The sequence below is a fragment of the Terrapene carolina genome, unplaced genomic scaffold (genome assembly GCF_002925995.2).
Source record: "Terrapene carolina triunguis isolate 2854851 unplaced genomic scaffold, T_m_triunguis-2.0 Scaffold96, whole genome shotgun sequence".
NCBI lineage: Eukaryota > Metazoa > Chordata > Testudines > Emydidae > Terrapene > Terrapene triunguis.
This window is the reverse complement of record NW_020664447.1, coordinates 917,621-938,753: the sequence shown is the minus strand read 5'-3', so window position 1 is coordinate 938,753 and position 21,133 is coordinate 917,621. Positions and strand designations below refer to the sequence as shown.

The following is a 21,133-nucleotide window of genomic DNA, read 5'->3' as shown; positions in this document are numbered from 1 at the left end:
TTACAGAACTTAACCTTCCAAAAATAAATTGTAAAAGGTGATTTTAAGACAGGGAATGGGTAACTCATATGATTGGTGTCATGATCTGGAGTCTTCCTCCTCTAACAACATCTATTCAAGGTTTATAAACACTCAGTGAGAGAACTTTATATATCGCTGAATATTTCCCTCTCCCCTTCTCTGTTTATAATGGCAATGGAATCTCCATTAAACTTTGTGGGTCTATTCTCAACAGTGCATATGATTAACTTCCATTACAATTATAGGGCCTGGTCCCAAGAAGCACTTGGCCCCAATTCAGCAAGGTATTTAAGCCTCTAAGTAGTCCCACTGACTTAAATGAAGCTACTTACATGCTTAAAGTTAGACACTTGTTAAGCATCTTGATAAATCGGGACCTTAGTACCTCATGGGAGTGCTCAGCACTCTTAGTTTCCACTGAATTCAATGGGAGATGAGTGGGCTTAGCACCTCAGCACCTATAAACTCACAGACATTAAGGAGAGAAGGGACCATCATGATCATCTAGACTGATCTGCCTATTGCATGCCACAGAACTTCCCCCATTCACTCCTGTGATAGACCCATAACTCTGGTTGAGTTACTGAAGTCCTCAAATCATGATTTAAAGACTTCAAGTTAAAGATCCACCATTTACAATAGTTTATATTAATTTAAACCTACAAGTAACCTGTGCCCCATGCTGCAGAGGAAAGCAAAAAAACCCAGGGTCTCTGCCAATCTGACGTAGGGGAAAAATCCTTCCCATCCCCAAATATGGCCATCAGTTGGACCCTGAGCATGTAGGAAGACCCACCAGCCAGACACCTGGTAAAGAATTCTCTGTAGTAACCCAGAGCCCTCCACATCTAGTGTCCCATCACCAACCGTTGGGGATATTTACTAATAGCACTCACAGATCAGCTACATGCCATTGCAGGCAGTCTCATCATACCATCCCCTCCATAAACTTATCAAGCTCAGTCTTGAAGCCAGCTAGGGTTTTTTTTGCCCCCACTGCTACCCGTGGAAGGCTGTTCCAGATCTTCACTCCTCTGATGATTAGAAACCTTCATCTAATTTCAAGCCTAAACTTGTTGAGGACCAGTTTATATCCATTTGTTCTTATATCCACATTGGCGCGTAACTTAAATAAATCTTCTCCCTCCCTGACATTTATCCCTCTGATGTATTATTTATAAAGAGCAATCTTATCTCCCCTCAGCCTTCATTTGGTTAGGCTAAACAAAACAAAATATTTGAGTCTCCTCTCATAAGATAGGTTTTCCATTCCTCTGATCATCTTAGTATCCCTTCTCTGAACCTGTTACAGTTTGAATTAATCTTCCTTAAACAAGGGAGACCAGAACTGAACACAGTATTCCAGATGAGGTCTCACCAGTGCCTTGTATAATGGTACTAACACTTCCCTGTCTCTGCTGGAAATACCTCGCCTGAGGCATTCTAGGACTGCATTATCCTTTTTCACAACAGCACCACATTGGTGGCTCATAGTCATCCTGTCATCAACTGATACACTTAGGTCGTTCTCCTCCTCTGTCACTTCCAGTTGATACATCCCTAGCTTATAGCAAAAATTCTTGTTGTTAGTCCCTAAATGCATGACCTTGCACTTTGCACTATTAAATTTCATCCCATTTCTATTATTCCAGTTTACAAGGTCACACAGATCATCTTGTATGATATTTTGGTCTTCCTCTGTACGGGCAATTCCTCACAACTTTGTGTCATCTGCAAATTTTATTAGCACACTCCCACTTTCTGTGCCAAGGTGAGTAATAAAAATGTTAAAACAGATTGGTCCCAAGACCGATTCTTGAGGAACTCCACTAGTAACCTCCCTCCAGCTGACCATTCACCTTTCAGTATGACCCTTTGTAGTCTCCCCTTTAGCCAGTCCCTTATCCACCTTTCAATTCTCATATTAATCCCCATCTTCTCCAATTTAACTAATAACTTCTCATGTGGAACTGTATCAAGTGCCTCACTGAAATCTAGGTAGCTTAAATCTACTGCATTTCCTTTGTGTAAAAAATCAGTTATCTTCTCAATGAAGGAGATCAGGTTGGTCTGGCACAATCTATTTTTTGTAAAACCATGTTGTATTTTATCCCAATTACCATTCACCTCTATGTCCTTAGTTACTTTCTCTTTCAAAATTTATTCTTATTACCTCTCTGTATCAGGCCAATAATTGATATTTTATTAATAGAGGCTGTTTTAGGCATAAACAGTACTTTACAAACACATAATAAGGTGCCAATTTCTGACCATATTTACACTAATTCAATCCCACTGATTTACTAAGAGTTATTTGAGTTTAAATGAAGGCAGAATTCGTCTCAAGGTCTCTGCCGTGAATTACTTGCAAATTAAAGGCCAAATCCTGTCTCACATCACCATGCAGGCAGTCCTGCTAGGAGTACTCACACGAGTAAGAAGAGCAGGATTTGTACCTACCTTACAACATAGGGGATAACACTATGCCCCTCTCTCTTAATGTGGTCATAGAGGAGATCAGCATTGGAAGGAATCACAAGAGAGGTGTGTTTTGTGGAGAGGGTTAAAGGAGGAAAAGAAGGTAATCTGTCTGATGAAATTTTTAAGATGCAAAAGTGTTTCACGCTAACATGCATATTAACTTTCCATATGTGAAAAAAGCAGGTTCATGTAAATCAAATTACAACCATCAAAAGATCAAGGTTTTAATTGCAACATGTTTATGCCATGCAAGCCTCCTTCAAAAGACAACATAGCTTGTTAATATTTTTGAAATAGTATTTCAGTAGAAACGCCAATTTATTTACTAATTATCTCTTTCCGTAAAAGACAATTTAAGAAGCTTTAAGTTGCAGAAGACACTGTTAAAATACTTGTTATACAATAAAACAAATTATTCAATTTTAACAATTACAAGCATGCATTACTTTTATGAGTTTTGGCCTAGTAATAGAAGAATCAACAAATAACCATCAATTACAATAGAACATTATAATTTGTCCTTTTTTGTGATATCATCAGTTTAAAAAGATGTCTCTCTCTCTTGCTCTCCTGGCAAAATTTCAGGCCTTCATCCATGCAGAAGAAGAGCCTTTTGACTTTATTTTGATGTTTAATGTAGGTTGAGTGTTAATGACTTTTAACCAGAATGCTTTCTCTCAATTGATACAAAACCACCACAACAACAAAAGCTTAGGATGCAACAAATAACAGAATCAAGAGACAATTAAATAGTCTCATGAGAGCTGAGAAGAAATTCACCCTTGAAGCATGTAGTTGTGCAAACACATGTATGAATATATACAAGCATAGAAACATATTTCTCAAGAGTATGAAGATGAATAAAAGAAGGGTCAGTCTGTATGCCCCTCTCTCTTAATATAATCATGTTAATAGTTGTAGTTTTCTTTTTCTATATAAATGATTGAAAAATATTTGCAAGGAAGTATTTCTTTAAAAGATATTAGACTGCACAGGTATTGCATTTCTCTATACTGAACTTCTATCCAAACAGCTCGTAATTATTTGCTATTACATTTTGTTCTTGGGCAGACTCACAAAGGTTAGGAAAATACAACGGGTAACTTTTAAGAACTGTGAACATATATTGTAATTACAGCTTCTTCTTTTTTTAATTCCAGAAGGTTTTCAACTGGTGGGGGTCGGTTTGCATAATTCTTAATTAAAATTATCATAATATGTTCACCTATCTTACTGGAGATACCTGAAATTGGACATTCACCTATATGGAAGGGGTAACAACCAGCTTACAATGAAAAATATGTTCCTCCCTGAGCCCTTGTACACATATGCTCGCGCAAACAGCCTGAAAAGGATCTATGGTGAGGAAATGCGTTTTTTCCTTTAGTAGTGAAAGCCAATTTCCTTCCATACATATAAAATCTTCAAAGTTGCCTTCCTACATAGGGGAAATTTCTTCAATATTAATAATCCATTTCCTGGCTTAGTTCATTATAGAATTAGGGCCAAACCAGAACACCAGATTCTAAATTCCACTGACGTTGTGGAAGTCTGGACCCAAATCTGGAGGGCAAAACTATTTGGAGAGTAAGTTGAATCAAGGCCCCAACTCAAAAGCATCCCAAAGCCTGGGGAATCTGGACATCTGTGAAGTTTAGGGATGTTTCAGTTCAGGACTATCTATTATAAACTAAGCAAGGAAAGTGAATACGCTTGATAAATGTTCACCTTTGGATTTTGAATTTGTGGCATGGTCCCCGCTCTAGTTTATAAACTAAGCATATTTTCTACTGGTTTATACCCCATGCTAACTCACCCGTGCCAATAGAGTTACACAGGATGTAAGTCAGTACAGAATGGGATACAGTAGAGTACAGAATTTTACTCCATGTATTTTATGTTGTTAGACACCCTAGGAGAACTTTTCTTCCCAAGACAACAGGAGCAAATGTGTTAGCTATAAATTAGAGTTTGAATGATCTATCAAAATCTGATTTGTTTTAAACTATGATGTTTACTGCATAATCCCCACTCCTCAATATTTCTTTTAGTAATTTTGATTGTGCAATGGGAGAAGAAGTACTGCAGGATTCTCCCTCAATGTGGTAACTTGTAAAGGTGGATGAGAAAAGTGTGTTAGAAGATAAACAAGCTGAATAAACAAAGGTAAAGTGAGTCCTAGATAGAAGATGAAAAGGATCTCTCCATGAACACAAAGCATTGATGAAAACAATTAACATTTGTCCACTGGCTAATCAATCAGCCATGGAATGGATGGAATCCAGCACTCTGTTGCAAGATGGGTGATGAAGAACGGGTGCTAACTATCACAGCCAAGCTCTGAAGTTCTTCTGACTAAATGAAAGTCATCTTCTTCCCATCAAGAATAACTTTTGCATTATCTCTCTTTCTATTTTATTCCAGTCTCACAACCTTGAACAAGCGAGTAACCAAAACTATATCTTGCATGAATACAGTATTGACCTTACAATGGCCTGTGTCCATCCACATAGTTTCAGATTGTTTTTAATTTACTGAAGTAGCCTCTCATTACTTTCTTTGAAATATAGATATGAAGAAAGCATTCATGCCATGTGTGTTTTTGTTTTTTACGGTAAAGTCATACATAAAAGAAAGCCTAAATGTGAGAGTGCAGCAGCAAAACTTCAAAGCCCTGACTGTCAGACATTATTATTTCAAATCAGCTTTGACTTTTTGAGACTTAATAAAACACTATAGTATACGGTGGCATATTTACAGCACCCATATCAATGATCAACTGAACTGTCTTACTCGTGCTACCGTGCAGTGCCTTGTTGTTGTTTTTTATAATAAGCTTCTTTCAAAACATGTTGTAACAATACTGTGAGCTGATAATTATTACTGATATGAGTTCTAAAACATGACTTGTTTGCATACAATTCTTTTTGAATATATACATTACATTGTGACAGAAGACAAAAGCACATTGATTTATTAATAATGATTGCAAATGCATTGTAAATTCATAAACAATGAATGGAAATGTATACAGAAATGTAATTCAATCAAAGGTACATGTGACATATTTTTCTAAGTGCATGTAAAATATATTAGAACTCAAGGAAGTGTTGGAAAAGCCTGGGGGGAAATATCAGACCATACCTAGCACAAGAGCAAATATTTCAAAGGATGATATAACTCTCAGTAGATTGTCGAACTTCCCATCAGTGTTACAGAAAAAGAGTGCTGTATAATTAAGAGCATGACAATTCCCATCCTTATGCTTTATAGTAATGTTACAATGCACATTATAATACAATGAGATTTCACTGAACATAATGGGTATTCATTATGTTTTAGCAAGCTCTGGGAATGTCCCAAAATGTGAAACTTTTTCCATCTTCACTGTGGAGCGCATACTCCCTAAGCCATTGCTATTACACGTATTCATTTGTTTCCAACTCCACAATAAGAGATGACAGTATTGATTGGATCAGGCTAAGTCAAATGGGTTTGGAGGCCTCAGACAAGTCAAGGTTACATGAGAGAAACAGTCTATAGGGAATTATCCCATTCAATATATTTGTTAAAGAAAAAAGGTTTTTTTCCAAAATCCAAACTACTGGTAAACAAGAGTAATAGTGGCTCCCTCTTCTTCTGTTCCTTAACTTCACTTCGACTATGTCTGTACTTAAACTGCTAGTGCAGCACAGCTGCAGCGTGGTGGCCCTTGGGTGTAAACACTCAGGCCTTGGCTACACTTGCAGCTGTACAGCGCTGTGAGGTAAACCTGTCTTCGTACAGCTGATTAGGGAAAAGCGCTGCAGTCTGTTCACACTGACAGCTGCCAGCGCAGTGGTGTGGCCACACTTGTAACATTTGCAGCTGTGCTGGGAGCGGTGCATTATGGGCAGCTATCCCAGCATTCATGTGGCTGCAACGTGCTTTTCAAAACAGGGGGGTGGGGTGGATTGTGACAGGGAGTGTGTGGGGAGAGAGAGTGCTTTTTGGAGCATGTCAGCTCTCTATTTTGCAAGTTCCGAACTCCCGGCCCCCTGCTCATTCATTCACTCACTCAAAGCAAGCTGCAAACTGTTTGCTTTTCTCTGTGGTACGAGCTTTGAAACCGGCACTTCCGCATTCCTGCAGCCGGTCACAACAATGGACAGGATTGGCCACTTGACAAGGTGATTAGTACAGCGCTGCAAGCGTTTACACTCACACCCGTGAGTCGTAGCCACTCCGCTGCAGCTGTTATTCCCCTCGGAGATGTGGAGTACCTGCAGCGGTGTACCCAGGGAGATACAGCGCTGCAAGTGCCCTGCCAGTGTGGACAGGGGGTGAGTTACAGCGCTGGGGGAGGCTTTACAGCGCTGTAACTTGCAAGTGTAGCCAAGGCCTCACTATAGCACCAGGAGGAGTTCTCCTGTTGCTATAATTAATCCACTTTCCCAAGAGGCAGTAGGTAGGTCAACAAAAGAATTCTTCCATTGACTTAGCACTGTCTACAGCTGGGGTCAGGTCGGCTTAGCCAGGTCACTCAGGGATGTGAATGTTTCATACCCCTGAAAAATGTAGCTGGGTCAATCTTGCTATTTAGTGTAGACCTGGCCTGAGAATGTCTTGATTTTTTATGTGACAATAGGATTTCACTAGTTCCATGATGATCTACTAATGATTTGACACCAAAACAACAATAATGAAAACAAAAACAACCCATTATGCATCTGAAAGAGGAGGGTTTGCTTTGGTATTTCACATAAAGGAGAAAAACCTAGTTAGAAAAAGCAATTCAGAAACTGCAAGAATTTTTCAGTAAAATGCAAGATTTTGTTTTAAAAAGATCATTCAGATGTTGGTCTACTTAGTGCTACTGACTTTTATACCACTACCAATGGCATTATTAGATTCAGCTAAAGAAATCTGTTATTCAGAAAGTGAAGTACATTTTACTATCTAGTGATCGGACTTAATTTGTGTGTGTAGCCTGGTAGCACCTTTCACTAACTGATCCATCTTCAGGTGTAAGAGAACAGCTTGATTACATGCCTTTTGTGAATTCTTTGCCCTCTAGATTTCCTTGAGATAAAGAACCACTTAGCATAGCTCTATACCATTATAATCATAGTCTTCGTTCTTGGTAATATGTATATTAAAATTAAATGCAAACTGTAACATTTCAGCGTTCAGCAAGATGAATTTCATTCACTTTGAAAGAATTAGCTTTTATAATCTGATACCAATTCAAACGGAAATGAAGAACTTCACATTTACAGTCATGACTTGATAAATAAAAAATATAATTTAACCATAACTAACAAATGTAAGTGTTGGATGATGCTGTCTATTCTTTTTTAATGCAATGGTGTAAAGTTTGTGTAATGTTACTAAAATAGATTCTTTGATATCATATTACTCATTTTCTTCTTTCAAATACAAATTACCCTTTTCGTTTTCAATAAACTTTAACTAAAAGAAAAAAGGAGGGTAACAATACAGAACTAATCAAAAATCAGCCTGAAGGCTCAACATAGAAAGTTACAATGTAGGGTCACTGCCTCCTCTTCATAAGTAGCTTGGTTTCAATCTTCCTGTCACCAGTAAGTTAGGTCAAGTGAATCTCATCTCATCCTTCTCAATTTCCATATTTCCATCCTAGAGTAATTAATTTTCATGGTATAACAGAACATTTAAAAATAAGACATTTGAGATATTTTGTTAGCCAATGCACTAACTTCTTTGACTAGCATTTCAAGATTTTGTTGATTTACTATCCCCTCAACAGCCAATTTGATGGCGAATGCTACTACCACCAGCCATGTACACATAAATAAGATAGTAATTGGAAAGAATATTACTTAAGAACTAGAAAAATTAACAAAAGAGAAAAGTATACTTACTACAGATGGTTATTATTTCATCCCTAGGCTCCATACTTCACTCTGCCACTGATCTGTTATGTGACCCCAGCCAGCTCACTTCACCTTCCTGTGCGTCAACTCTCCTTCCCACCCTTTTGTTTCTCCTCACTACGTACACTCTGACATCTCAGGGGCCGACACTACATCTCGTTATACCTATGTCTACACTTGGAGCTGGGAGTGTGATTCCCACCATGCAGAGACATACTCATTCTAGCTCTGCTTGAGCAAGTGTGCTAAAAAATAGCAGCATAGCTGGGGTAGCCTGGGTGGCGGCTATGGCTACTTGCCCCGAGTACATATCCACCTGGATCCCCTGGGCACTCACTCAGGCAGCTAGCCCATGCGGCTGACCATGCTACTCCTGCGATACTATTTTTAGCATATCTGCTCAAGCAGAGCTAGCCTGGTATGGCGAGGTGAGCTAGGAATCACACCACCCAGCTCAAATGTAGATGTAGCCTGTGTGTTTGTAGAGTGCTTAATACAATGAGGCCCCAATCTTGGATGGGATTTGTAGGTATTACGGTAATAAAAACAACAACAACAATTGATGCCTAATGTAAACAAATATTTGTAATCTCCATGATAATGGAACAGTAGTTCCTAGTAGAAATTCTTGCCTAATAGCAATAATGTAAATCCAACAACTGACTACCTCAAAAGCAGTTTTCTTTAGGACAGGGACCAAATGAATCTGCCAACCGCTACATATTTGGTCATGGTGACAAGATTTCCACAAAATGATAAAATTAGAACTGAGAAGTTGGTTTAATAAAAGATATTACCTCACCCACCTTGTCTCTCTAATATCCTGGGACCAACATGGCTACAAACTACACTGCAAACAAAATTAGAACTGTAAGAGTTTGAAGTGCTCTCTTAAATTTAATTAAAACTCTCCAAGCGTACTAAAAATAATTAGGCCTTAAAATCTGCTGGGTTTACCCTGAACTCTCACACACTCCCTGACTGGTCTAGCTCTCACTTGAAACTATGTGCTTTCCAAATTCAAACACTGGTGTACAAACACTGGTGGTTTCCAGGCTTGCTTTCTAAAATGAGCCTAATGGAAAAACAGCAGCAAGTTTGCAGAATGTACCAATCCAGCCTAGAATGGCTTGTTTCAATAGAGTTCAAATCTCTGGTAACAGCTTGATGCAAACCCCTACATAAAAAGAAAACTGTACATTGCTTGTACCACCCACCCCCATCTAAAGACAAGCTTAAGATACAGTTCTGGCCTTTATTTTTTTATTTATTAAAAAGCAAAACCTTTAACCCTGCAAATGTTTTTGTTCTCCTAAAATAACTCATACAATGTTATATTCCACACTATTTTTAGAAAAGCAACAAGAGAAAGCACGCTTTTCCCATACAGCAGGGCACTGATATAAACATCAACACAGATGCTCTGTGAGAGAAAGCTGGACTTCTCAGGCACTTGATCATTAAGGAATGCACCAACTGTTTTAGATAATCTCGTGCCAGCTCCAGTTCTACTCCACACTCCCCTCTGGGAGTGGCCAATCTTGCCCTGCTCCTAATTTTTCATTTTACTCACTCCTCCATCCTTTCCCCTTCTTCTTTCTTTTTTTCCCCTTTTTTCTTTTTCCAGAACAGAGGGAAAAATGCATTGTGCACCAAGCAATGCAAGACTAGAATCACATCCCCAAACAGAGCAAAACTTTTAGACAATTAACCCTCCCCTCTTCTTTCAGATAAATTACTAAGTATAAAATGCAATCTGTTTCCTTTGTTTACTCAATATGAACAATTTGTAAATGACTCAAGGATAAAATTCAGAAAATGTTGTGCTAAATTAGAACCATTATAAACATGCTAATGACTGCTCAACTAAACATGCTGGATCAGTGTGAAGAAATATATTTAGTTCCTGTGAAATCCAGTTGTATTGCCTCAAAACTATTTGGTCATTAAATTGTATATGATTACTCCAGGAAAATGTTAATTCCATGAACATTGCACTAGATGATACACTGTGTATGTCAAAAGGAGCTTTCTGAAATGTCAGTGCAAGTGCTTAGATGCAATGTTTTGGCACATTAGTAAAAGAAAACTATATTTTAAGCCTGTCAAAATTACATATACATTTGATTCTTCTACTGTAAGTTTCCTTTCCCATTATGGGGTGTACTTTTCTGTTAGATAGGCTTTATTCACTGAAATGTGTATTACTGCATTATTTGCATTACAATGATGGCACACAGTACATTTTGTGTAATCACCTTTTTCCCAAGTGCATGTACCTCTCGTTTGCTTCCCAAAGGAACAAGTAATGTTAGTAAAAGACAGTCTGAGACTTTATACAACAGCAATCAGAGATACTTAGGAAAAGGGAGTACAATTTACTTGCAATTCTTGAGCAGATGATTACATAAACTGACACTTTAAAGGAGTATTATGTGCCTATTTTGCTCTCTCCTACCATATTCCTTATTAGTTAAAGTAAATCAATCAACAGGATTTTATTTCAGGGAGCGGAGAGTGTCTCTTTTGCTAGCAGGTGGGTATCTAAGGATTCAAGTGTGGGCAAAACTTGGTCTTCTTTCATTCCCTTGACTTCAAACCCTTTCCTTGCAGACCTCAGCTATAAGACTAATGTTTTACTCAAACTAGAAAGGAAGAATATACTAAGGCAATTTCTCTACTGGTGTAAATTGGAGCCGCTCCAGTGAAATCAATGGAACTGCACCAATTAACAGCAGCAGAGGATCTGACCTACTGTTTCCCCTAATAATCGCAATAATGCCTTCCCATGAACTGGGATGCTGAAAAGTACAGCTATTGTGAAATTAGAGAAAACAGATATATTTGGCCATATAGTTTGTCACACTGCCAGCGAAGCATTGTTTTCTTGGGAATTTGTTTCAGTCTAGCCTTAGATGACTCAAGCAATGGGGCTTCCACAAATTCCTTTGACTATTCTGTTCCACTTGTGAATAAGAATCGCTGTCAAAATTTCTCCGATATTCAGCCTCCCTCTTAATTTCATTCCATCACTCCTAGTTATACCTTTGCCACTCTAAACAATTCACTTCCATCTGTGGTGTCTACACAGTTCAAAAATTTAGAGGTGGTTATGACATACCACCCCATCCCATTTTCACCTAAACAAGCAATACAGATTTAACTCTTTTAATCTTTCCTTGTGAAACACCACTTACATCACATGATCTACAGAGTTGCAGTGCCTTTGTACTACACCTGAACTTCACCAGCACAGGGAGAAGTAGCTTCAGAATGTCTCTCTCAGCCTACACTCTGCTCATAGAGTACTCAGCCAGCACTGTCAGTGAAAAACATCATATAAGAGAAACTGGGTCAGATTCTCTGCTCCGTTAAACCTAGTTTAACACGCCAGTGAAGGATTCCCTCTGAACTGGGGAATTCCTTAGTGGTATAAGGCTGGCTCCTATCCCATCCATTCCCTAGGGGTGCATGACCAGGGAAAAGGGGCATAGTTGGAGTATCCCTGAACTTGGCAGATCTCCAGCTTCAGGAATTGCACCTGTCGGCTACTGGCAGTTAGTATAAAATATAGTAGACAGGGCCAACACCCTGTGGCCCTGGGATTGGGAAAATATGAAGGTGGCTTTAGCCCACCTTTTTCTCTCCATCCTGACCTTGCACTGAGTACAGTTCAGCCAGTCCAGAGACTCTGGGCCATAAAATCTTTAGCACTTTTTCTGGTGATGTCATGAAAAAGTGTTAAAACTGCCACATAATATTTATCCATTTTGATTAAAATAGTCTAATTATTTTGTTTTACATCAAGCAACAATCACCCTACTTCCTCTTCCATTTCTTAAGCTTTTATTATTATTATTATTCAGTTAAATTTTGTGTCAGTGGACAATACTAGAGTGATAACGCTGTAGATAAGTACTCTACCCTTAGGGCTGGTCCACACTAAGCCCCCAGTTCTAACTAAGATATGCAACTTCAGCTACGTGAATAATGTAGCTGAAGTCAAAGTATCTTAGTTCGAACTTAAAGGTACTTACCACGGGTCCACACGCGGCAGGCAGGCTCCCCCGTCGACTCCGCCTACTCCTCTTGCGGAGCAGGATTACCGGCGTCGACGGCGAGCACTTCCGGGATCAATTAATCGCGTCTAGACAAGACGCGATAAATCGATCCCAGAAGATCGATTGCTTGCCGCCGAACTAGCGGGTAAGTATAAACGTACCCTTAGAGTGCTAGCTATTCCATGCTGTCTTAACCCTGTTCTGGAAAGATCCCTCATACCTTCCTTCCTAGTCTTTATTCCAATTCAAATCCTTGCCTTTTCTGTTCCAACTACCAACCAGGATGTTAATTATGTGGTGATATTGTAAAGTGGACACTTGCTTATGAGGAAATATACCACTGTTACCAGATAATTTCACGGAGGCCACCAAACTGATGCAGATGGCAATGACTGTGTGGGATACATTAACTAATGATCTAGAACAGAGGTGGACAAAACTATGGCCTGCGGGACTGTCCTGCCTGGTGCTTGAGCTCCCAGCCGGGGAGGCTAGCCCCCGGCCCCTCCCCCGCAGCCTCAGCTCGCTGTGCCGCCAGCGCTCTGGACAGCGGGGCTGCGAGCCTCTGCCAGGCAGCGCGGCTGCGAGATCCGCCGGCCTGCCCCAGTGCTCTAAACTGCGCAGTGGCATGACTGGCTCCGGCCAGGCGGCGCGGCTGCCAGTCCTGGTGCTCTGAGCGGCATGGTAAGGGGGTTGGGGGGGTTGGATAAAGGGCAGGGGTCCCAGGGAGCAGTCAGGGGGTGGGATAGGGGGTGGGATCCTGGGGGGGACGGACGGTTAGGGGTGGGAGGTCCCGGGAGGGGGCAGTCAGGGGACAAGGAGCAGGGCAGGTTGGATGGGTCTGGGGTTCTGAGGAGGGCAGTCAGAGGGCGGGAAGTGGGAGGAGGTGGATAGGGGGCGGGGGCCAGGCTGTTTGGGGAGGCACAGCCTTCCCTACCCGGCCCTCCATACAGTTTCGGAACCCCGATGTGGCCCTCAGGCCAAAAACTTTCCCCACCCCTGATCTAGAAGGCTATAAGTTCAATTTTCTAATACAATATATTATATTTCTGGTATAATATTTTATATCCAAGTATCAGGCACACTGTCTTTTACTCTTTTCAGTAGAAATTTTGTAAAACTGAAACAAAAAGGTTATGGGCAGCATATGTGCTGCAGCACCCCCTGGCTTAAAGGGGTTTCCATTATATATGGGTTTACAGTTTGGTTCAATGGCTCTCAGCACCCCCCACAATAAAAATTGTTCCAGCACCCCTGATGGGCAGGTTTGGGGAAAGAAAAAAGTAATGGATGTTAAAGACGGGGGGGAAATCTATGTGGCACAATGATGTTCTTTCTTGCCGCCAATTTTGATGAACAGAAAAATGGTGGCTACTACTAAACCGAATAGTGCTCCATGGAAACTCTAATAGCTGGCCGTCCCTGCAGGTTATTTATAAGTAAAAAAAACCAGATGATTCAAAAACCCCAAGTATATTTTCCACCCAAAAAAACATATTCTTCACGTTACCCTGATAAATCACTAACAAAGAATTGTGTAATTAACAATTTGAAGGATTTTTTAAAAAATTCTGTATAAAAAATCCCTAACTCAGTCACACCACAGAATATTCTGAAATTAAAATAATCTCACAGCAAAAGGAATTTTTCATGAATAGAACCCCTTAAGGGTTTTTTGTATGTAAAAATATAACATGGAAAGAACAAAATAATAAGCCCTTGATGTGAAATGACTTCAAACGAGGATGAGAAGGAATGAAAACAATAGTTAGAATCTCATCTTTATTTACCATTTCCCAAGGTCTCCACGCACACAATGTAGTTCCTTACAGGACACTACAATACTCTAGTAGTTATACAACTCCTGTATAGTAGTCAAGTTTTCAGTGAAATCTATAATAAGCAAATCTTTCCTTAACTAATACCAGAGGATGTCTTAAACCAACGTTAATAGAACCTTAAAAGATTTATAAACTTTAAAAACACCAAGCTACTTGCCATGCTTATATGCACGTCAGGAATAGCAAATACTTTACTATAAATCTATGGAGCAAAGCGTTCACAATTTCTCAGGGCCCTGCATTCCCTTTTCTGAGTTGTAAATAGCCTTTCTTCTCCTGCAGCTTCCTCACTCCCAGTAAGAAATGGGCAACTGAGCTCTTGAGAATGGTGTTGAGGCATGCACTGAGCACTGTACTGCAGATGACTAAGACAAAAAGCCTACATATTACCTTTGAGTTTCTTTGCTTTTGTTGATTTAATCCTGACTCCTACCCATAAATGATTAAACTGATGTGTTGAATTTTGGCAGCATAACTCCCATGTAAGTTAATGAGAACTGCGTGGCTGGAAACCTACTCATGGACTTTGAAAAATATAGAGGTTAATGTTATTTTATTATGTATTTATCCAAATATAAAATGCACTCTAACAAAGACCAAATTTTGGGGGGGACCGTCACAAAATGTCATGCCATCAGAATAAACTCTAAAGCAGAAAACTGCTATCAAGTATTGTTATTTGAGAGATTTGAAGTACCCAGAATGGGAAATATTCTAGTTAGAATGTTGAACTGTTTAGCATGTTGTGAAAGCATAATATTGTTTCACCACTTAAAATATATTGTCATATGTTCAATGGCATAAGGGAGAGGTGCCGATTTGATTCCTATTTGAAATTCACTGAGAGCCATATATTTCATTCATAATTCTAAAATATTCTTCTTGTCATTTATTGAGAAGTTTACATCTAAAAATTAGGACTGGCTCTTGCAAAGCCTCACCACCTTGAACAGTCCCAATGAATTCTTTCTAAAGCCATGTAGTTTGTAAAATATATATATTTATACATATAAACCTTATGCATAAAATTTAGTATAGTTATAATAGATTGTAACAAATATTTTAATATGACACCTGTTTAATACATTCAAGTAAAGGAAAATATACAAGGACTACATTATTCCATCATATATTATCAATATGTTTTACTAAATATATAGCTCTGAAACCAAAAAGCATATGGGGCAGACCCTCAGCAGGTAAATTGTCATAGCTCCACTGAAGTCAACAGGATATACCACACATATCAAAGTTTAAACTCTGATCTGACAGTAGACTTCTGCACACCATGGAAAGCAACTACCAGTTCTCAATGTGTTGTGGGAATGCTGGAGCTGTCTAGCAGAGGGTACACACAAGTTAAAATTGAGATGAAATCTATTGGATGCCTCACGGTGGCTTAAAACCACAACAGGATTGTCTTAGTGGGGTTTTTCTTCTTGAAGTCATCCATGGAACTCCCTATATTTGGACAGCCACACAATCTTTTTCAACTAATCATTTTTCTAATCTCTGAGCAATTAAGCAGCATTAACCCAAGCCCACTCCTCTACTTACAATGTGCTTAACTTTACACACTGTGAGTTATCACAGTGACTTAAATAGAACAAAATGCAGTAGATGAAGTTAAGCACATGCATAAGTCTGTACAGGTTTGGGGCCTCCAATTCCACTACCAATTCATAGCTACTAAGACTTTTTTAAAAAGCAGTTATTTATGGGCAAGGTGTAACTCACACCACCCTCAGCATGGCTAGGCAGTGGACATGCTGGGACTGCAGCTTATTATCCCCTCCTGTCAACTCTCCACCTGTTCTCTCATATGAGTAGACTGTAAGCTCTTTGGAGCAAGGACTTTTATTATATGTGTATGTACAGTGCTTAACACAATGAAACCCTAATCTCTGACTGGACCTGTAGATACTACTGAAATACAAATAATAAATAAATATCACCATCATCTTGCTTAAATTCTACCCCAAGTCAATGGTGGTTGAAAACTATTACCATTAAGATTTCGGTGACTTATATTATATGGAATAAACTATTGGACTTTGTTCACTTCATCTTACATAGGTGCCTACATCATACAAACCACTACCTCAGCTAGAGCAAATCTGCCTCTGTGCTGGTGTCCAGATCAGAGAGACCAATGATCAATGGACAATAAGCCCTTATCCTGTTCTGTGGCAAACAGAAAGAACTTCAGTTCCCAGTGCTGTCAATAAACATGAACAAAAAATTCACATCAAATTTTTTTAAGCTGTAAAATTAGATTGTCCAAATTTCCCAAGTTCAGAAGGGACTTCGGCTCAGCTCTGCTTGTTCCAGAAGAGTAAAAACAATAGAAAGTAAAACTTTATTTTTAGAAACAGCAATTCCTTTAATTTAAATACCCCAGATCCAGATGCAGTCCAGCTATTGTCTACTGTGAAAGCTTTCCAGTTGATATAAATAATGTATTTACTTCCTCAGCAATATGTAAGTCCCTAATGGGTTTATTATCCTGTAAGCAGTATTGTAAATCTGACCTTTGGAACAAAGACAAAAAACTAAAATCTCCCCTCTTTGCAGAGATAGTTAGCAAACCTGCTCAGCACCTAAGATTAGGTGATATTACTCATAGATTATGAGCCTGATTTACCATTGCCCTGCACCTTGCCTAGTCATTTACGAGAGTTCAAAGTAATTCTGATTTGATGGGTTTTTACACTGATTTTGCACTGGTGTAAATGACTACACAACATACAAAGCAACGGAGAATCAGGCCTTAAAAGCATAACATTCTGCTATTTATCAAACAGCTGGCCAGAAAATGAGCAAACATTACAACCACTGAGCTTGCATTATGCTATCCTTGTGATTTTCAAACTGTTATAGGAACTGCCATACTGGATTAGGCCTTTGGTCCACCTAGTCCAGCATTTTGCCTCTGACAGTGACCAGTACCAGCTGTTTCAGAGTAAGAGTCCCTGCAGTAAGCAGTTATCCCATAACCTGCCTTCAGTGAAAGTTTCCTCCTAACCCCCAACAGTTTAACATTGATTTATGCCCCAGAAGCTTGAGGGTTTATATCCCTTTCCAAGCCCATGTCTGTTTGTTTTTATATTTATTATTATAGCTCTATAAATTCTTGTTAGCCATATAAACGTCTCTCACAAACATGCTGCTCAAAACTCTCAAGGAAGCACATGGTCATGCACAGGGCCGGCTCTGGCTTTTTCGCCGCCACAGGCGAAAAAGCCTCTGGCCGGAGCCCCGGGGGGAGGGCAGCGAGCCCCGGCGGGGGCTCCGCTCTCCCCCCAGGGGCCGGGGGCAGGGCGCCGGGGGGGGAGGGCGGCCGGAGCCCTGGGAGGACGGCGGCGAGCGCCGGCGGGGGCTCGCCTCTCCCCCCCCGGCCGGAGGGCCGGGGGGGGGAGGGCGGCGAGCCCCGGCTGGGGCTCGGCTCGGCTCTCCCCCTCTGGCGGCCAGAGCGCCGGGGGCAGGGCAGCGAGCCCCGTCTGGGGCTCGGCTCTCCCCGGGGGCCGGAGCGCTGCGCCGCCGCCCCCCTCCAGGTGCCGCCCCAAGCACCAGCTTGGGTGCCTGGTGCCTGGAGCCGGCCCTGGTCATGCACAATGTCAGGGACTTTCATATATAGCCTGAGAATGCCAGCAGGCTCACAAGTGTGGCTACGACAAGCACCAAAATCCTTCAACAATGGGAAATCTCCAGGAACAGAAGCCATTGATAGAACAAGCTTGCTGTGCCATGATCTCACTCTCAACAAGAAAAAGTTGTTAAGGGGTATGCAAGATGAGCCTGAGACCACAGGGTCCAGCTGCCATTCAACCAGCATCAAAACACCAGCAAATAGGCTTTTTCCCTCTCTGAAGAAGAGGGAAGAAAAGGGGAGAAAGTCTGTACAGTTTGTTTAAAACACAAACCATTGAATGCTATGAAACGGAAGTTATTGGAAGAGGCAGAAAGAGGCTGGAAACTGGACACAAATAGCCTCAGAGAACTTCTCTGTCTGAGGGGAACTTCCTGCTGATGCAAGTGTGCAGGCCTAGATCCTGTGCCAGTCATTCCTTGATGTAGGAGGCATTTCAGGTGCATGACAGAGTGATGGGGCAGTGTAAACGTGCCTGGCTCAGTTCTGAGTTGCATTAGGACCAGGGCTGACCCTCACAGAACTAGGAAACCATAAGCAGATCCCTGACCACCTCCCACACTCATTCTGAACTGAGTAGATAGTTAATATCTGATAGCTCTATACCATTGTCTAATTCCTCCCACAGGCTGCCCCCTCCCCCACAATTATCTTAAGCTCACAAGCCTGGTGAATTTGTCAAAATCTGAATTAAAAATCTGATCATCATTAGCAGGTTCAAGCCAAACTAGACTGTGCTTTGGAGCAGAATGGAGATAGTTTCCACCGAAGTACTTCAACTACTATATGGAGACACCAAGGGCCAAAGTTCCAAAGGAGGGTTCAGTGAAGTCTGGCCACAAAAAAAACCCAAACCACAATGTGTAAACCAGTAGTTTCACATCGAAGTACCCATTAATGCATCAGCTATCAGCATTGTCGCACAAACATACTTTTGCTCACTCAAAGAACAGAAGTGTTTGAAGGGTTGTTTTTCAAGCACATCTATTGCAGCTTCCTTTTAAATTTGGCCCATAACTATTTTCATGACAGGACAAATTCAGAGCTGGCACAAGTATCCTTTTGGCCTGATATATTAGGAAGTTTGTTTGATTTAATTGTGACTTTTGTTTCACAACTCTACTTTCTGTTCTGAACATCATCTCGTCCAGAGAAGAGCAACAAGAATGATTAAAGGTCTTGAGAACATGACCTATGAAGGAAGACTGAAAGAATTGGGTTTGTTTAGTTTGGAAAAGAGAAGACTGAGAGGGGACATGATAGCAGTTTTCAGGTATCTAAAAGGGTGTCATAAGGAGGAGGGAGAAAACTTGTTCACCTTAGCCTCTAAGGATAGAACAAGAAGCAATGGGCTTAAACTGCAGCAAGGGAGGTCTAGGTTGGACATTAGGATAAAGTTAATAACTGTCAGGGTGGTTAAACACTGGAATAAATTGCCTAGGGAGGTTGTGGAATCTCCATCTCTGGAGATATTTAAGAGTAGGTTAGATAAATGTCTATCAGGGATGGTCTAGACAGTATTTGGTCCTGCCATGCGGGCAGGGGACTGGACTCGATGACCTCTCGAGGTCCCTTCCAGTCCTAGAATCTATGAATCTATACCTTCTAAATTCAACGTCCACAGATAGCATTTGTGGGAACCTAAATGATAATGGTTATAACTAGGATGACCAGATAGCAACTAAAAAAATGGGACGGGGGTGGGGGTAATAGGCGCCTATATAAGAAAAAGTCCCCAAAAATGGGACCATCCCTATAAAAACGGGACATCTGGTCACCCTAGTTATAACAGCTGAAAAACAATCAATGAGAGCATCTGTGGTACAACCAAAACTAAATTACTTGGAAATAATAATCATTATGATAGAGTTACACCTCACACTGAAGTTACCTTCATCAGGACTGGAGCGCTGAGCCTACTATTGTTTTGTTATTCATGGTTATGTGAACAGATAGCTCCTGAAAACTGACAATAAATACTGGATACTGATGAATAATAATTTCCATACCATAGAAAACAAAAGTGGATGTCATTGAAAGTCTTTATTTTATGTTTTTACCAGTAGGTAAGTTATTGTTGGTTGGAGCTTATAATAGAGAACACCATTGGAATCTGTACCTCTTACTGTTAAAGAGGTAAAAGAAAGCTTATTAACTATGCCCAATTTATTATGTATTATAGGCCCGATTATAAAGAGAGAGAGCTAGAAGGGACAAGCTGTAAGTCAGATATGCAGTGGCTGTGGCAGGGTGTCTAAACCCCGCATTGACAGGGAAGAGGCTAGAGGAGGCTCCGTGTTCTAAGGTACCACCGTCCCTCCAGCCCAGCCAGTCATGCATGGAGAATGCTGCAGTCTGCAAGGGGGAAGTCCTGAGAAGGGAATGGCTCCTGAAACAGCATGTGGTACTCCCACACCAGAAACCCCCTCCTGCTCTGCAAGGAGTCCAGCAAACTGCAGTCGCAAATCCGAGAGGAGAGACTGACTCTGCTACGTAGCCGCCAGTGCTTCAATAAAGCTGCTACCCATGCACTCCTGAAGTAAAGAGATGCCACTGACCTTTTTTGCTTTTTGTTGCCCATAGGACAGATCTGGACTTTGTGTTGATTCTGAACTTTTGCTTTTCCCCCCACCAGTAAACAAACTAAGCAGGCCCGCAAGGGTGGGGCCCAGTGCAAGGACTAAGAGGCTGTGGCCTGTATGGGGCTGATCCTGTAGTGGTAACTGGGCATGGCAAAGGGCCCCAGCCCAGCTAGGGAATGCCCCAGAAAGACTCTTTTTACAGTGGACCTCCAACAAAACACTCACTTAACCCTTCCTTGATTGGAGAGGGCTGGCTGAGGTGATTTTTTTTCAAAGCTTGTTACTTTCAGAGAGAGAGAGAAAGAGAGAGAGAGCGCACTATGTGCTGATATATGAAAACAAAATGTGGCTGCACTCAATTCTTATTCACAAATAATAATAAACATTTTAGGAAGTTACTGGCAAATTCTGCCTTTTGTTTTGAATCATTTTCGTGTCATTTTGTTTAAAAGTTTCTGGAAGTTAGTTATGTGCTGACTCTAATACAATAAAGCACTGACACATGTGCATGAGGCTTAAGTGGTTTTCTGCACTGGGGTCTTAGAGCACTGGGAGAATTTATGTTGCATTTGTGATGTTGGCATCTTAAGTCTTTTTCCTCCAA

At 40.7% G+C, this 21,133-nt stretch overlaps 1 protein-coding gene across 6 annotated transcripts in view; it reads right to left on the bottom strand.

Annotated features, from left to right (window-relative positions):
* SOX6 (SRY-box transcription factor 6) overlaps positions 1 to 21,133 on the bottom strand; it is a 457,096-nt gene that overhangs the window by 201,763 nt on the left and 234,200 nt on the right. The window lies entirely within an intron of this gene.